This window comes from Macaca fascicularis, chromosome 3 (assembly GCF_037993035.2).
Source record: "Macaca fascicularis isolate 582-1 chromosome 3, T2T-MFA8v1.1".
Lineage (NCBI taxonomy): Eukaryota > Metazoa > Chordata > Mammalia > Primates > Cercopithecidae > Macaca > Macaca fascicularis.
The window spans coordinates 296,525-316,017 of NC_088377.1; the positions used below are offsets into that span (position 1 = coordinate 296,525).

At 48.2% G+C, this 19,493-nt stretch overlaps 1 long non-coding RNA gene across 1 annotated transcript in view; it reads right to left on the reverse strand.

Moving 5' to 3' along the window:
- Positions 1-18,493, reverse strand: part of LOC135969801 (uncharacterized) — a 118,387-nt gene extending 99,894 nt beyond the window's left edge. Inside the window, exon 1 of the long non-coding RNA XR_010585207.2 lies at positions 18,219-18,493. This is a non-coding gene — a long non-coding RNA (uncharacterized lncRNA). The remainder of the gene's footprint in view (positions 1-18,218) is intronic.
- Between the last annotated feature and the right edge of the window lie 1,000 nt (positions 18,494-19,493).

Here is a 19,493-nt window from a genome sequence, read left to right on the forward strand (position 1 = left end):
CGAGTAAAACAGCAAGGCGGGGAAAACTGGGTTCACTCCACCTCTCTGGCTGATGGGCCAGTGACATCTGTCTTCTGCAGCCCGTGCTCCTGGGTCTCAGCTCCTCAGACCCTGGTCGGATCTGCAACCTCCGCTTCTCAAGTCTTCAAGCCACACCCTCTCAGGACTATAGCTTGCAGGCTGTGGGTCCTGGGGCTTCTTGGACTCTGTAGCCCCTGCAGCAGGCCTCGCCCTGGAGACACACGCACACCTGGCTGGCTGTCTCTCTGGAAGCCCTGACTAAAAGTCGCCCCTAAAAGTGGTCTTCAGGGTTTCTTTCTAGCCCTAAGATCCCAGCGCCCCTCCTACAATTCTAGGCGGAAAGGTGAACGGAGACCAATGGACAGAGGTGTGTGCGAGGACACGCCAGGCAGCAGCACTGGGCAGGAGGGCACTAACGCTCACTAAGCAAAGAATCAATGCTGCTTGCCACAAAAATGAGAGCAGTAAAGATTTCTTCAAACAGAAATGAGTTTGTTTCATGATTTGCTCTTAATACATAAGAAAGCATAAAAGTAGGCCTATTAACAATTACGTAAGTCTTTACAGGCTCTTGAACTACTTCTGTCCCTTTGTGTTTTTATAGAAAATAAGCCTGAGGTTAAAGAGAATAACGTCACTGGCCACAGCTGGGGCCACGCGAGGACACAGCTTATACCCCTGAGGTCCCTGGGTGCCCCATATCCTTCCCTTGCTATTTATGGAAATATGGGAGAAACCAGGAGGTCTGAGCGTGGACATGGCCGTGCTCCCAGGGGCCGAGGAAAGCACCCATCTGTCCAGTCTTCCCTCCACCCCGCGGTTTCCTCTTACTCAGACTCTTGGGCTGACGTGGCTCATGCACTCAGCAGCGCCATCATTAAACGTTTAGCTTTGCATCACGAGGGCCTCCTCTGGCCTCCTCTGACCACTCCTCAACCTGCAGTCAGCACTAGTTTGCAGGACACGCGTGGACAAAGTTGATGGATCACGGCCCCCAACGAGGAAGGTGCCAGGCAAGGAGTCGGAGAGCCGGGGATGGAGCAGCCCTCACCCAGGGAGGCGAAGGCCAACAGCGGCCACCACCGAGGGCCTCCCTTCCCACCCTGAGGGCAGCTCACCCAGGGAAGTGAAGGCCGACACCGGCCACCACTGATGGCCTCGAGGGCTCTCCCCACCCAGAAGGCAGCTGCGATCACATTTCCCATAGCACCAAGAGACCCCTGTATTGAGCACAAACCTTTCCAACCTTCGAATCAATAAGGAATCACAACACAGACATTCCCTCAATCCAAATGGCCAGCCCACAAAACAGACACGCAATTATACACATTTCTTGTGGGAAAATCAGTCAGTCCCTGGGGCCTCGCGCCAGGGGTGGGGGAGCATCATGGGGAGACGCCCCAGCCCCAGCCTGGTTCCTCCCTCTACAGCTCCTTTTCCCTCCTCTTCCCCCCACCCCTTCCCACCCCCTCCTAGCCTCAGAGGCTCCTTCCTCAAATTCTTTCCCCTTGATGAAGTCATTCATGCCCAAAATACAAGGCAAAGTCATGGGGGCTCAAGAGAAAATCCATACCGTGGCTCGCGTTTTAGATTCTCTTAAGTTTGAGAATAACCAAGCAAGAATCTTTGGCATGTGAATGTGGTCTGAAGGCATCTGAGCACAATGCCCGGCACTGGCCCGGAGTGGATCATGGGTGTCTCGGACATCTTCGCAACTCTACACCAATTATTTTGAAACACACCAGCAGAATAGAACCATGTGAATAGCTGCTTCTTAGTTAAAAGTAGGAAGAGACTCCAAAAGCTGCCCTCAAGGAACATCCTTCCCACCAGGAGTTTTCTGCATCGGGCCCTTCAGGCACAGGCAAGGCCCCCGGGCCCAACTCCCTCATCCCTGCGTCACAAAGCAGCAAAGACGGTGGGGAATAAAGCAAATGAAGGAGTCAGTCCCGCCCAAAACGGGCTCCAGAAGCCACAGCCACTCTCCCAGTGTGGGAGCCAAGTTCAGAGACCTGGAAACACCAGCGTTCCCAGGGAGGAGGGCAGAACAATGCCATTTCCCTCTAGTTTAGGGAGACACCACCCCACGTCCTCTAGCCTTGATAGAAGAGAGACTTCACATAAATGATTTCAATGACTCCACCACACACAGAAAGTGGGCTAGGGGCTAACACACCCATATAAATGCCTGGCAAAAACACATTAAATGAACACACAGATAAGCAAGGTTCTCCTGTTATCCACCAAATATTCAGAAACAAATCCAGTAAGCAATCTCTTTGCAATCAAAAGACCAATTCAGAGGTGCAGATTAAAAATAAACATAAAACTGAACCCTTAATACACCAAGAACCAATTTCCACGGAAGTGTTATCACATCACCACCTCCCAGCTGAAGGAAGCAGCACTGGCCACTGACCAGCTGTTCACTCATGGGTCAGTGAACGAAAGACAGTGCTGTCCAGGACAACGATGAGATGTTAACCTGAAAAGGGCAAAATTGCAGAGGCTGGAGGGACCTCCCAGGTAACCTGGCCCCCTCAGTGGACAGAGGACCCCCGTGGGGCCACAGAGCCCAGAGCTCCAGTGTGTTCGGGGAAAGCACTCAACTGCAAACCTGATGATGTCCGAATGCCTTCTGCCCTTCTGCGTCTCTGCCCCACTAACAGGGAATCCGTGAATGCTAAGGAAATGTAACTCATTTTACAATATATGTAGATTTTTAGCAAATTAAAGATAAACAGTGACAAACTTTGAGAATTAACCAAAATATAGTTCAGTGAATGCCCAAACTCATAGCTAGTCTCCAAGAGGTGATAAGCTGTGTGTGGTGGTTAACGCCTGTAAATCCCAGCAGTTGGGGAGGCTGAGGCAGGAGAATCACTTGAGCCTAGAAGGTTGGGGTTGCAGAGAGCTGTCATTGTACTACTGCACCCAGCCTGAGAAACAGAGTGAGACTGTCAAAAACAAACAAACAAAAACAAATTAAAGGAGTTCAAATGAACTCGCCCATACCCTTTAAATTTTCATTTGGGTACATGGGGTGATCTAGTTCCTTTTTCCCTTGCAATACATGAATAATCTAATAATTAAATATAATCTAACAATTATATGGGAAAATTTAATTATTTTCCCATTTCATTATTCCCTATCTCAGGGAAAAAGTTAAAAGTATTCCCTATTTCAGGGAAAAAGCTAAAAATCATTTTAAACCTTCCTTCCACAAAACAGTATACTCAGTCATCTCTATCTGCTTGATCATGTGGAATTCAGCTTCACATGCTTACAATGCAGTTTTTGTTAAACAGCGTTTCTGTAGACAGGCAAGAGAAAGAAACACTTGGTCTATGTAGAAGCAGCAGAAGACACGTTTTAACAGAAAAGGGAGAAGATACCACCGTGTGAATCTGGAAATTCTGTCCTCATCTTGTCCACACACACAGAAAACACCCAAGCACGTGCCTAGTGTCCAACAAGAGCACAGAAAGGATAGGGATCCCTCCAGTTGTTTAATGACCAGCCCCATTTGTCACCGCCACATAACAAAATCCGCACGGCAACTTCAGCACGTTTCATTCACGATTCCACGGAAATCAGGCTGAAGAACATACAGATGTTTTGCCCACATTTAAAAATCCAAGTGTGGGACTCAGAAATAAAACAAATTATGGGTTCACTTCACTTTTCCAAATTTTTACTTGGAGAAATCTATAAAGTTCTTGTCAGTTACATCCTTAAGGTTTTCAATAATTTTTCAATGCAAAGATCGGGCAAGACTTGTAAAGAGGTACACACATACGGCCCAGCGCGGTGGCTCACACCTATGATCCCAGCACTTTGGGAGGCCGAAGTGGACAGATCAAGAGATCAGGAAACCGAGACCATCCTGGCTAACACCGTGAAACCCCGTCTCTACTAAAAATACAAACAATTAGCCAGGCGTGGTGGCGGGTGCCTGTAGTCCCAGCTACTTGGGAGGCTGAGGCTGGAGAATTGCATGAACCCGGGAGGCAGAGCTTGCAGTGAGCTGAGATTGCACCACCGCACTCCAGCCTGGGTGACAGAGGGAAACTGTCTCAAAAAAAACAAAGGAGGTACACACATTCATGCCACATTCTTCTCTCAAAGAGACAGGCCCTTTCTTAAGATTCCAGAAGTAAATGTGGTTGTCACCCTGCTTTTGAGAGGATGGGCTGTGTTTTTTTTTTCTTTTTTTTTCTTGAGACAGAGTCTCACTCTGTCGCCCAGGCTGGAGTGCAGTGGCCGGATCTCAGCTCACTGCAAGCTCCGCCTCCCGGGCTTACGCCATTCTCCTGCCTCAGCCTCCCGAGTAGCTGGGACTACAGGCGCCCGCCACCTCGCCCGGCTAAACAGACTTTCCTCCATGCACCAAGGATGCACCATGGGGGCAGTGCTGCCCCCGCCTCCCCAGTCTCTGCTCAGGGTGGGGCAAGGGGAGCTCCGTTGTCTCCCGTATACACCGTCAACAGGCCAGGTGCTCAGAAGGAGGCTTCCAGGACTCGCTGTAGGCATTCGTCAGCAGGGCAGGCAGTGCCTCGTGCTGGTGGGCATCCAGCAGTAAGGGAGTCTTGCACTTCACTCCCTGGGCCCAGCCCCTGAAAGAGGGGAAAGAGACACCTGTATCGTAACTCATGTGTATTTATAGACACACAGAGACTCTGCAGTGCAAGGTGCAGAACTAGAAGGAATCATGGAAATAAGAGGGAAGACATTTGGTGACGACTGGCAGAGCCACCTCAAGCCTCAGCACTTCCTGCCGGAGCCCTCACTGACCAGACTCCTCCAGGGTCACTGCCACTGCCTTGCCCAGCTCATGACAGGGCAGACAGTGACAGAGCCTCAGAACAACCTCCCACTCTTTCCTCACCAGCCCAGGGTACGAGCTGTTCATGAGTGTCCCAAAGCCTGAATGCGGGGACACAGAGGTGACTGAGCAGAAAGGGGGACAGCCACAATGGCCGCGGGTGTGCAGACATTGCGGGGCACCCCAGCAGCCCTTTCCGTCTTAAAGAGGACGGCCACTGGTGTGCGGATGCTCCCGCGTGACCCAGCCGTCCTTTCCATCTTATAGGGGAATGGCCACGGGTGTGCAGATATTCCCAGGTGCTCCAGAGACCTTTTCACCTTAAGGAGATTTTCACAGTCTCATATCAGTCTCCAAACTATTCAGTGAGGTTGGAGGAGTATCACTGTGGACCAACACTGATTGGCACCAAGTAAGGGCAATTTTATAACCATGTCTCAACCATGAAACAATCAGGTCTTTGGCCATCTGGTCTAAGCTTTTTCTGTAACAAAGTTGGATAATTAAGTTGAACTTTGGTTTTCCAAAGCTTGTTACAGAAACCACATCTTCCTAGGTGTGGCTCTGTGGTGTCACGTGCACACATCAGTAGCCAGGCTTGCCAAGACTCACGGCACGTTACACGTTCACCTGAGAAGGCTGCTCAATCACTGAGGGCTCTGGCGTGCTCTGAAATGAATTTGCCACTTCAGCCTACACTCTACTCCCTTGTGTGGTTAAAGAAACCCAAAAAGCAGAATTTGTTTTGGCCAATCGCCTGCTGACCCAACTGCAGAGGTTTTAATTAGAGTACTTTCATTGCATCATAGAAAGCAAAGTCGTATAGATCAACTCATTATTACCACTCCAAAGGTTTAGTAAATCTCCAGATAATCAGGCAAACATTTTAAGAAGCTACATTAAGGTTTACAATACTCAAAATTTAAAACTACATCCATGCTTCAAAAAACCACCATTCCCATTTTAGATGGCCAAATGCATATGAGAAAGAAAGAAACGTGCTGAGCGCATTTTTTGGGTAATCTTATGGAGAAACTGCCACTTTAAAAATGGCTCTAGTTCCTGGCTCCAGATGGGTGTCGTGGGTTGCCTCACTCAATTTCAACTCCACCTGAAGCTGGGACACTAGAAATCCATTCCCACACTCCAGGGCACCAGAATTCCCACTTCTGGAAACAGCCTGGAATGCAGACCTGTAGCAGAGAATTCTTTCCTGCCCACCCTAACTGGCCTCTGTGGAAGGCAACAGTCAGAGACAAGTCCACCCCCCTAGGCACAACTGCACCACGAAGAACCATTTCAAGGTGGGAGGTGATTGATCAGTGGGAACAGACAGTTTAGCTAATCACTTATAAGGCAGAGAAGCGGGGTTTGAAGGCCTGTGTCTGGCCTTGTCCTCAGTAAATGGTCATCTGCCAGTCAGCCTAAGCCACATGGGAAGGGGCTTCTTGCAGTAAAAGTGGGGGTGCAGTTGTGGGGAGGGGGAATGTCTTAACCACCACTGTTTTACAGGATCACAGGGCTCAGGCAATGTTCAGTATTATCACACACCAAGGTTTTTACAGTCTGAAGAAAACTACAGTCCTAAGGTATCAGTTCTCAAAGCCTTAAGTTCCTCCTGCTAAGATTCCTAGAGGGTCTCGACTTCTTGCACTGAACCCCAACTTGCACAGGCATCTGCGTCTTCCTCCTGCAGCAAATGCAGATGAGAAGGCTGTGGCTCTGCTGCAGTAATGATGCCATGCAGCCCTAACACCACAGCAGAGCCTGAATGTCCCCAAAACCTCATGCTGAAACCATCTCCGATGGGATACATTAAGAGGTGGGGCCTTTGGGAGGTCCTGCTCTCAGGACTGGGGTTGATGTCCTTGTTGGGAGGCCTGGAGGAGCCCTCCTGCTCCTCCACCATGTGAGTCCCGATGAGACGCCTGCTGCCACGCAAGACCCGGTGAGATGCTGCCGTCTGTAAGCCAGAGGCCCTGGGACACCAGATGTGCAGGTGCCTTGACTTTGGACTGCCTTGACCTTGGACTTTCCAGCTTCCAGAGCTGTGAGCAATAAATGTCTGTTTACAAATCACCCAATCGACAGCAGCCCGACAGAGAGACAGTAATGTTACAACTTGAGTCACTTTCTCAGTGGGCCAGAGGCCTCCCCACATGAGCCACCACCGTAAAGCAAGAACTCCCTGGAGGATGCAAAGGGGTTCACAAGGAATTCTACCCAGCACCAGGGTGTCTCTCCTTTCTTGCAGGAAGATAGCTGAGCCATGGCAGGAAACTACAGGGTGGGTGGGGCTGGACAGTAATGTGTCACCTGCTCATCTAAGCCTCAGTCTCCTGCATCTCATCACAACAGTGGGGGTAACAACCCCCTCACCTGAGCTGTTGGGGGAGGTAAGAGTGCTGGGTGATTAACAATTGTTAGCTCCACAGAAATTAGGCAAAGAATCCATCCCATGTCTTATAAAACCAAACCAGCCCAGGAATTTCACATCACTACAAATTTGCATGGGAAAATGCTGGATTCTCATAAGTTCTGGCATGTCATTTGTATTAATAAAGTTTGCAGAGTTTTCACATACTAAGTATATAAAACAGGAAAATAAATCATGCAATTTGGAGGCTGAAGCAGGAGAATCACTTGAGCGCAGGCAGTGGAGGTTGCAGTGAGCCGAGGCCTCGCCACTGTACTCCAGTCTGGGAGACAGAACGAGACTCCATCTCAAAAAAAAAAAAAAAAAAAAAAAAAAAGACTTTGCTGCTTCATACTAGTAAAGTGGGCAGATTCTACACGCCAACTCTTACTCAAAGGTCGCCTAACACTGACTCAGGAAATCTGGCCCTGATGTGCTTGGAGTTTTAATCCTAACAGTGTTAAAGACCACTCCCCCAGGAGCTCTGAACAAGTACTCCAGGTATACGCTGAACAAGACCACACACTCTGACCGAAATCTAACTTCACAGACCCAAACTACAGAACCACAGAAGACACTGCTTCTGTCCAACTTTTTGTTCTGTCATCTTTTGTGTCCATTATTTCCTACAAACCATCTCATTAGAATTTAGGGCACACAAAAGGCCAATATAACAGGGTTACTTTTCAAAGGTTTGGAGGTGAAGAACAGATACAATGCATTAACTTCCTATTGCTGCTGCAACAAATTACCACAAATGCAAACCTTCTCTCAGCCCTGGAAGTCAGGAGTCCCAGGGCTGAAGTCAAGGGGTCAGAAGCTTGTATTCCTGCCTGGAGTCTCCCAATTCATAGAGGCCACAATGGAGCTTGGCTCACAGCCCCACACCCCTCCTACCACTGCCCCGGCCTCAGCCCTGCACACCTCAGGCCCCTGCCCCACCCTTGGCCCCATGCCCCTCCAGCCCCATGCCCCACCCTCGCCCTCAGCCCCACAGCCCTCTGGCCTCTATCTCATCCTCAGGTCTCCTCCTCTGAGATGGACGACTGGACCCTAGACGGAGGGATGAACATTCTGAACAGAATCAACGTAACTCAACATTTGAGTCGGAGAGGCCAAGCAATAAGACTTTCAAAAAAGCAACCAGAAAGTATGTACTGTGCCGGTAGTTCACAGCTGAGCGTGGCATCATGAGTACAAGCGTGCGGCCACGCACACCAGGCCCAAGTTTAAGATCAAATATAAGCAGCTTTCCACTGTAGTATTTAACTAGATCTTATTACAAAATAGCCTCCTGATTGCAGTTTTTATCCAAAAAGTTATCTGTAATTAAAGAAATTAATTTTCCCCTAAAAGACATTTCTCTATAAATGTCTAAACTAAATGGGCATATTAAAGAAAAAAGACAAAGGTTTGATTTAGGGGGTTTGCTTACGACTTGGATAAGCATGATTTTCTTCTGGCCAAGCAGGGAGCAGCTGGACCAGACTGGAGGGAAGGAAAAACAAATTTCCACTCTGACCTCAGTTGGGCACCAGAGTCTTCCCTGTCAGAATGTGGGTGTGGTGCTTCCCACACACCAGCCTCTGACGAAACTCAGCCCAAGGGTATGGGAAAAGGCTGTCTACTTCTGAAAAATCTACAAAGTGCAGACACATCAAAAGCTTCAGAAGACTGTAAAGCGCCAAGGAGACCACTACACCCTTGGAGTTTACAGAAAATGGTCAGCATCACACGTGCCTGAGGTCCAGGGTCAGCTCCCGGCTGCCGCGACACCGTGAACACAGCCCTGGCTTCCCCTCTGATGCAGAGAGCTGGTCACTCTGTTGGCAGCACTCAGAGCTCCGAACATTCTAGATGAAAGCAACGTGTTCCTTTTAAAATGTGGAACTGGGGCAGCACGACCGAAGCTCTACGACTATGTCAACTGCTGGGTTTCAGGGTAGCATTAGGAAATTGTGAGAATCCAAATCTCAATTTCATAGATTCCAGATTCACTGCAGGTTCCAGAATTTCCTGAAACATTCTTCCAATTTATCACTCAGGATTCCCTTGCCAAAGCTAATAAAGTCTACATTCCTTAGGGAAAAGCCACCATAAGCACCACCACAAATAAGATCAACTGACGCCTGCCCTTTGCACCAAATCTATAAACTGTTACTCACGCAAGACTGTACTGAAGGCAGCTCTCAGCTGAAGCCGAATCCGTGAGACTTCATTATCCCCATTTTGGATCAAATGTGAAGACTGTCAGCAAACCAGGGCCCCAGTGTGAAGTAGAGAACAGATCCTCTGATGCCTGCCTGAACATTTCATTCCCACCTCTGGCTTGCATATTGGACACCCTCAGAGCTACTGAGTCACCCACATTTGTAGGTCATTTATCCAGCCACCAGGATAACATAATTATGCGATAAAAATGCCTTCTCAGGGCTTTGTCATACTCAACAAGGGAGCTCAGAAGGCTAGGTAAGCCCAAGAAAGGGGGAAGCGCCCTCCAAACAGACAAAAACCAAGGAAAACCATGCAGAGACTCTTTCAAGAGAGCAGAAACAGAGCCCGCTGTAGCCTTTCAGGCCCTGCTGGCCGCAGCCCTGCATTAGGTGGCACCATTTCAATGGATGCATCCTGCTGGGCCCATTTGAAAGGTCCCGCTTGTGAGACACTCACCCCCACTTTCAGCTCCTGCAAGACCCGCTGCAGCCCCACTCCACCCTGGGGGCTGACTGTGCAAGTCTTCCTGGCGAGACCCTTCAGAGCCTGCACAGCATCTGAGACTGGGAAGCACCAAGGATCCAGAAACGCACAAATCCGTTCTCCTCGTGCTGCTTTCTGGGTTCCAAGTTGTCTTAAGAACCAGTCCTGCATAAACCCCGGGCTGGGGAGCCAGCCACAGCCCAGCAGCACCCAGCTCATGCGCTCCACTCACCCCACAGAGGACCACGGAGGCCCCAGCACGCTCTGTCCGCGGGGCAAGACACCAGAAACAGCCACAGTTCAGGGTTCTGCCACCCGCCCCGCTGCCATAATTACCTGCTGTGATCCGAATTTTCATTGGTTGGGTAGGTGATCCCACAGCTCCGTTGCCCTAATTACCTGCTGTGATCTGAAATTGCATTGGTTAGGAAGGGGATCTCACTGCTCAAGCACTCCCTGCTGCCTCCTTGCAAACAACATAAAAAATCCAAAACCCCTCTTAAAGAACGTTCACTATAACCTCAAAACAAGACCCATCACGAGACCAGGGAAGATACACACGCACATCTGACACCTGGTGGACGTCAGTGACCGATGCCATGGCTTCCGTGTGGCGTGTGAAGCGGGAGGCCTGTCACGGTGACTCAGGCTGGGGTCTGAATAGGGGTCTTCCAAGCAACTAGGCAACCAGGACGCACACCCCAAAACCCAAGTCCCTGCACTCACGTACCTGGCAGAAATGCTGCGTGGCCATCGACACCAGTTGTGAACCAAGACCGATCTGTGTCCTGTGGCCCTCACAACGTCCGTACATGCCTGGACCCAGCACAGGCACGCAGGGCACCCTGCTCACCTCCAGTGGGGTTCTCTCCTGCCAAGGGGGATGGCCCTGAAGTCTGTTGAGATTTCCAAAGCTCTACAAAGTCGCCCTTCCTCTTGCTTGTTCAGAAGACCTAAAGCCCTGAAGACACCAGTGAGAATTGACCTAGCCTCTTAAGGCAGCTCAAACACCTAAACACAGGAACACTGGACCTCTCTGCCCTCAGGAGCAGCTAATAACCCACTGGGCTAAGCAGAAGGCACAGATGTCACATCCAGAAGCCAGTGGCGCTCAAGTTTGCATTCCAGGAGCTGCCCTTGTGAGTCCCTCCAAGGCTTCCAAGTCCCACTTGATTGTTTTCATCGTATCTCTACAACATCAGAGACATTATATCTCATGGTATCTATGAGATCGTCTCCACTTTTATGAGCACATATGCTCCCTGACTTACCATGGGATGAAACTGTTCCAATAAACCCAGCGTAAGCTGAAAATGTCCTAAATAGAAAGTGCATTTGACATAATAGTTTCAACTTACAATGGGTTCATCCAGAGGCAGCCCATCTCGGGCCAAACAATGCACTGAGTGTGACTAGTTCACACCATCACAAGGTTGAAAAAAAAATCACAAATGTAACCATTGGGAGCCAGGGACCATCTGTATTGGGGCTCTTGTCTTCAGAGACAACAGAAACCTCTTCTTAGACAAGAATCACAATTTATAATCCTCAAAATGTTAAACTTAGTTTAACAATCTACAGGTTCAAACAAAGCCAAAGGAGGCCCATAAGACCGTTTGTGTCATTCGCTAAGACACACAACTCTGTAATAACCCTCACCACAGCCCCTCAGGGTGGGTCCCAGAGGCGGCTGAGGCTCGTGGCTATGGACACTAACAAAACCAAAATCAGAGTACGCAGGTGCAGTCAAGTCATATGACTTCTCCACTAGCATATGCACAAATGTTCATCAGCAAATCTCATCTTTGCTTTACCACCCTCCCATGACCTAAAAAGGAGTCCACCACACACACACCTCACTTCAAAAACATAATTAGTACTTGCATTCAATTCTGGGCATTCGGAATAGACCTAATGGGTGATTAAATCTCTCCTCCAACCCATTGCTTAGTCTTCTTAGAGGATGAAGGATTTTGTATAACACAAGTCAACATATAAAAGATCTGGTATAGAAACAGACTTTCAAGTGGTCCTCATTATAGTGATTCAACTAATATACAAAGGACCCAACACACAGCACAGTGTATATTAGAAGAATGATTTGTTTACCTAAAAATCCTAATATCTACACAGAAAAAATACCCTATACACATTTTATCATCCTTTACCAGTATAGTCATACAAAGGAGTATCACAAAAGCAAAAGAACGCATTTGGTTTGACTCACAGTTCTAAATTTAATATAAAATTGCTAAAACCACCAAGACAAACATGACTATGAAATATTTAACGATCTTCACCCTAAATTCAAGTCACGATTCAACCACCAATACCTCTGCTCTCCTTATGGGAACTTTCCAAAAGTAAATTCTAGAATTAACAGGACAAAATTTTCTGGTGATAGAAATTAGGAAGAAATTGGTTGAAGGCGGTTCCTTGGCTGTCAAACTTTTTCTCAATCATATTTTGTAAAATAAAAGCATCAAACAGATCTTTACATTAACTTACAATCTATCAAGCAATACTGGAGCAAGCTTTAAATATTAGCCACATTCTGTCAGGGCTGACTAACATTAAATCAGTATCAGTCTCATGTCTTGCAGCATCCACAGCTCATCTTCTTAAAACCACTTAAGATTTCATAATTAACTCAATTAAACAATGTAAGTCATCTCCTTGATCTTTGACATGAAGGGGTAATTTTCCCCCAAAATAGTACCTCTTTCCTTGACATGATTTAATCTGTGGTTAGAGTATTTAACAGGATTTCTTTCCTTCTTAGAAAATAAAATATACACCTTTCCAATATAGAAAAACTCTAACTGATAATGCTATAGCTTAACCAGGTCAAAAGCATTTTTTTTTAAGTTAAAAAAAGAACCTAACTGCATCTTTGGACCTTATGTGAGGTAGTGTCCAGGGTCACTGGGACCCCTACTTGGCCAGTGTAGCTGGGTACCAATTAAAGACAGAAACCCAAGCATTCACTCAAAGCCCCTTCCCAGCTGTTCATCCTAGTGGAAGAAGCCGTGGGTACAAACGAATGCGGCATTCTACGGAGGGCTTTGGGGATAGGCTGCTTGAGAACATCAAAGTGGCTCATGTCCCCTGAGTATAAAGCCAGTGACTGCTCTCAGCTTCAGTGCAGCACCATCCACAGCAGCCAACGTCCGGGATCACCCTGAGTGCCCGTCAACAGGGGATGAAGGGAACGTGGCCTGAACATACACAGGAGCAATACTCCACCACACAGCGGAGAGCCCTGTCATCCGCGACATATGGATGGAGCTGGAGGACATTACGTCAAACAAACCAGCCAAGCAAAGAAACAGAGCACGTTCTCACTCATAAGCAGGAGCTGAGAGCAGATCTCATGGAGGCCAAGAGTAGGTGGTCAACAGGGCCCAGCAGAGCCCACTCATAAGCAGGATGGGCAGAGGCTAGTAACAGGCACAAATACACAGCGTAATGGGAGCACAAGACCTACTATTGATATATCAGCAGGGGGATGGCAGTGGGTCATCTAGTGTGTATTTCAAAACAGCTAGGAGAGAATAACTTGAACATTACCAGCATAAGGAAAAGAAAATATTTAAAGTGAAAGACATCCCAAGTACACAGATTTCATCAATATTGGGATGAATCAAGATATCACATGCACTCTGAAAATATGTACATATATTATGTATCAACAGAAACAAAAACCAATGACAGAACCATTTGCAAAGCATGTGCAGAAGAATGGGAAGCACGACATGGTGTGGCTCTGTGTCCCCACCCAAATCTCATGCTGAACTGTAACCCTGTGTTGGAGGTGGGCCCTGGTGGGAGGTGATTGACTCATGGGGGTGGTTTCTAATGGTTTAGCAGCACAATCCCCCAAGTGCTGTCCTCATGATAGTTCTCCCGAGATCTGGTTGTTTGGAGGTACATGGCACCTTCCCCTTCACTCTCTCTCCCCTTCCAGCCATATGAAGACATGCCTCCCCTTCACCTTCCACTCTGATTGTAAGTTTCCCCAGATGTAGAAGCCTGTACAATCCACAGAACTGTATGCCGATTAAACATTTTTTTCCTTATTACCCAGCCTCAGGTAGTTCTTTATAGCAGTGGAAGAACAGTATAGTCCTCAGGACCAGCAACGTTTTCCTTCTACCCAGTGGCCAACAAGGTCCCACACCGTAGCTGGTTTTCCAAAGCCTTTGCCAGAATGCTGAGGCTGTTTTGGGGATACTAACTTTCCCCATCTCTGGTAAACCAGATGGGGCATCCTATTTGCCTCTTACCACCTTTCTCAGAGAAACTCCACCTCTCAAACAGCCTCGGCCAGGGGCCTCCTTCAGCAGCAGCAAAGCTGAGTACTCCTTGCACTTCCCTTCTTCTGAACAAGTAAACATCTTAAGCTTGTTTTTCCATCTTCCCAGCTCATTGAAAAAAATATCTTATGCTTTCTATTTTCCTAACACACACACACACACACACACACGGAAGAGAAGTGCTGTGAGGGCTGGGGCTCTTGTTTTCCCGGATCTGAGCCTGGCCCTCAAACACTAGCCGAATTCATACCAACACGATATCCAGAGGCAGAAATGCAAATATCCCCACGATTTCAAGTACCCTAAGGATCTAACAGGCCTAGTGGCCCATGTAACTATGGTTTGTGCTGGGCCATTCAACTGGTGTCCAAATCCCTGTCCAAGTGAGCTCTTTAATTTCGGGACTTTTCAGACAGTTTTTTTTGTTGTTGTTCTAATTTCTTTTTTATTAAAGCAATCTATTACAGTTACAATCAAGAATATCCCAGGCCGAGTGTGGTGGCTCATGCCTGTAATCCCAGCACTTTGAGAGACCAAGGTGAGCGAATCACCTGAGGTCAGGAGTTCTGGCCAACATGTTGAAACCCCATCTCTACTAATACAAAAATGAACCAGCCATGGTGGCAGGCACTTATAATCCCAGCTACTCAGGAGGCTGAGGCAGGGGAATGGCGTGAACCAAGAGGTGAGGCTGCAGTGAGCCAAGATCACACCACTGCATTCAAGCCTGGGCAACATAGCAAGACTGTCTCAAAAAATTAAAAATAAACCAATACTCCCAGTTAGTTCTTCACCAATGTCAGATACATCAGTTTAAAGAAAAATATGAAAGCATGTTTTTAAATTTCAGTGTTGAATTTAACCATATCTTTTAAGAAGATATGAAGATAGAAGTTCCTCAAGGATCGGGGGAGAAAAAAGCAGTTAAGAAAATCTTAAAACCTCTGGAGAAAAACAAGTATGGGTTAAGACCTTAAGGCAAAACTTTTTCTTTGCACTTTGATTTCAAAAGAACAGAGATGCCCAAAATATGAACCCTCCCATCTGCATTTTATATTCCTCTGTGTCCTTTGAAAGGCTGGAGATGGGTTCCCAGGTTCCAAAGTGCCTGGCCATGGCTCACATCAGGCGGCATCTTTCACAGCTATTTACTCCTCTGACTGTGCCTAGAGAGCTCTGTGGCCCAATTTACAAAAAAAAAAAAGGTCCTAATTTACTCACGTTCATCACTTTGAGCAGAGTCTCAAGAAATGAGACAAATATTGACACTCCACAGAAGTACTCTCTTCCAAAAAGTGTCAGGTTCCCATGAGCCAGGCAGCTTGCTTACAGAAAGCACTAGCTGACTTGCTGGTTTAATGTTAAATGCATTTAAAATGTTAAGTGATCAAACCCCCCCCTCCCAGTGGGTGTGCGCGTTGAGCTGGCTGCAGGAGTGATGCAGACCACGTTCTTTCCTTTGGTTTTGCTTCAAGCAGAGCACCCCACACCCAGGAAGAGGCCAAAGGATGACATCGAGGTCTAGGACAGATCTAAGGAGAGCTGCAGGCTGACTGCCTTATCTGCAAATAGTCTCTCATTTCAGAGAAAAATCACTGAACAGAGTTCATAACACGTGAATTTTTAAAATTCATATTTCTAATTTCATCCCATTAGAACTTTTGAACCTCCGCCTCCCACCTAGAGAACGTCAGCTCAAGCCGATCACAGCGCAGTGCGATTTTCTATAAATAATGTGCACGCCTGCATCTGAGCGGAGATGTGAATGTCTGGAATGTGCCTGCCAGGCCCAGGAGGCACTGCAGCAAGTGTGGGGACACAAGCCGCTGAAGAATCTGATTTGGAGGGAACTGGAGGCAACTAAAACTAGGTCCACTGATTTTTCTTGGTAAGGTTTGACCAGGCAAACTTATCACTGTTGTTAATTCATGGTAAATGGGATGGGGACTTAACAGTAAGTAATTAGAGCAATTACGGAATTTGCTACTCAATTACATGGCACAGATTCCTGAGAATGGAAGAACTGTTGCCCAGGAATAGAGTTCAAGAGGTCCTCCACTTGCTCCAGGAAACATGGAATTTCCACGCACCCCTGCTTTGGTCCCTGGCCACCACAATCCTGATCTCGGCCATCTGATGGCATCACTCCCCACAGCTGGAAACACCTGACACCTCTTGTCACCCTCCCATCTGCCCTGCCTTCCTCCAGTCCGGGATATTCAGGGATGCCCACATACAGGACCAGGAAACCAGGGTTATCCCAAACCAGTGCCTGCATTCAAAGTCCTCCACGGCAGCACAATCACCAATGGCCAATACTCCCAGAACCTTCCACCTCAAAACGGGAGCACATCTGGATTCAAGTTGACAATGCTGCATTCTCTTTGCCATGTACACATGGAGGCATGTCAGGTTCCACTTAAAGGTATCAGGTTCCATGCTGGCCAGGAGCCCAAACCTAGTCACTCTGCGTGACCTCAATTCACCATCCACAGAGAAGCCTGCAGTTTTCCTCTGGTGCACGGTGTGGATGGTGGATGCATTTCCCCTGAAGACTAGGAGACAGGAGCCTGGCCAAGGAGGCCAGTCGCCCCAGCCCCTGCAACACCCAGACGTGCCCCTCTGCTGTCTGCACACAGTACCCAAGTCTGGCAGTGCTGGCTCTGTGGTGGGATCCATCTGGGCCTGCAGAGGACCCGAGGCACAGGAACCATGCAGCTTGTCTCCAGCCAGAGGCCTAAGGGATCCCCCACGAGGCTCTCCAGCCTAGGTGCCCTCACCACAGGCAGAGCCATGCAAGAGAATTGCCTGCTGAACTGGAAACGCTTCAATCTGCTCAGCCAACACAGAAAGACAACAGCCACCTACAGCGGCTGAGCCCTGAAACGTGGCCACTGGGCCTGAAGGGTTGAATCTGGAATTTAATCTGTGAAGTTCTTTTCAAATGTGTTTAGCTATGTAATCAAATCTTTATTCTAATTAAATTTAAAGGAGCCTCTGGCTATGGGCTCCCTTCTCGGGCATCACAGCTCCAGGGAGTAAGAATGGGAGAGACAGGCCCAGAGCCTCTCTGCATTCTCCACGCTAATTCAACAAGTCATCATAAGGAAAGGCACTCCAGCAGGAGAGGTGTACACGGGAAGAACTGGGTTGGCCCTGACAAGCATGACCCCCATGGCATCACAGCTGCCTCAGGCAACAGGTAAAAGACAATGATGCCCACCTGGACAGGCCAACGGATGTGATGATGTACCCCCAAGCCCTAGTCCCACAGCAGCCAGAGGCCACCCGCTGCTCGTCCCGGGTGAAACACAAGCCCTGGTCCCACAGCAGCCAGAGACCACCCACTGCTCATCCCGGGTGAAACAGGCTGAGCTACCCGAGCCCTCAAAAGCAGGAAGAATTAAGGAGGCGATTCCCACGACATACGTGACACTCCTCGGAGACAGACACAGGCTTCGCTGCAAAAGTGCAGAGGACGGTGCAGTCCCTAGGCGGGCTGCTTCTTCCAACGATCAGGAAGAAACCAGATCCATTTCCTTGTAGGAGAATCATTTGTACCGTGATTAGACAGAAGACAGAAGGTGGCTGATGTTATCAAATCATCAAGCACCTCACAGCTGCTTCTCCAAGGAAGGCCTGGAAACTTGCAGCCACCCGCGTAGGGGCTGCAGTGTTAATGGAGACACGGGTGACTGAGGTCTGGCTTCCTCAGGGAAGCTAAATTTGAACTTTCACCACTGAGGAATCGGTCATTTACAGTCATTCACCCTCAATGCAGAAGACGGCTCAAGACACTGCACCAGACTTCAACACTCAGGGTTAGGGTCAGGGTCAAATTCACAAGTTTTACAAAATGTATTTACTTGGGATGCCAGAAGAGATGCAGCTTCACACCCCCGACCTCCATGGTTTGCTTAGCCCCTTCACCAGTGGATCTCACCAACAGATGACACATCCACGCCTCATCCATGGCAGCACAGAAAACCACTTGGAAGACAGCCACTCCCACCAAGCTTCCTGTCTTTGGTGTTTAAAATCTGCATCTCATACATGAGATTACACTCCTCCGAACAACGACATTGCCACTGTCATTTCACTCAAAAGGGCTTTAGGAAATGACACGCGGTCCAGATGCCAGAGGTCGCCAGCCGCCTTACTCTAGCCTAATTCCTTTGTGCCTGTATGGAGGCTTCACAGATACAGCCCATTAATGACCGTATGAGAAGCTCAGGGCATAGATGAAATCAGTGCTGAATTTTTCCACTTATCACCCTTTTGTTTTGTCCAGAAGACAGCTGAGAAAGGCGGGGGCAGATCATCTCCTCCAGTGTAATGACTCCAGCCACTTCTCTTCACCCCAGGTCACCACTCAGTCACACACTTTTGAGAAGCCAAAGCAGTTCTGTTCCCTTCACTCTGGGTTCCAAGCAGTAAATTCCTCCGTTTTATCAATTAGATTATCAAGCAGCCGTTTGTACTCTGGACTGCAATCTGATACAAAATTTAAAGCTAATTTAGGTTGCAGTAATAGTTCCTATTTACATTATAGATAAGGCATGAATGAAAACTTTAATCTGTTCATAGGACCAACTTTGTAAACAAACCAGTTATTCAAGCAATGATTGTCTACAGTTAGATGCAAATTACTTTGCTCATAAAAGATTTTCCAGTAGGGATTTTTAAATCCATGGTCTGTCTTTCCTGAGCCTATCTGCACCTTCCCCTGAGTGCACAGCAGGACTTCTCAGGGCATCCCATCAGCAGGCACACTGAAGAGAATAAGCCCGCAGCCCCCAGCCCAGGAATCAAGTCTGAGCCCCAGCAGCCCCTCATCCAGCCGGGGCTTCCTCACCAGCACAGCACCCAGAGGTCTTTCAGGTTTAATGCCAGGTGTGCGTGGAAAGTAGAGTGCTGGAAGGAACACAATAGACATTCAACAATGCAAATTCCCCCCTGGAACAGCCCAGCAACCCTCTGTACCTTCCCCAAAGTACCCATGCCAGGCAGGCGTAGAGTCTAATGGGGTGCCTAGGAATCAGCATTTAACACGATTCTGATGAATAAAAAAGTTTGAGAGGTCGGTCAGCAAGAGGCTGCCGTGGCCTCCACTCATTTGCAGGCTCTGAAGAGACACAGATTCAGGTAACAGGCCAGACAGGACAGGACAAGTATGGGGAGGTTGAGGGCAAATTCCATGGACCACCAACCATCCCAG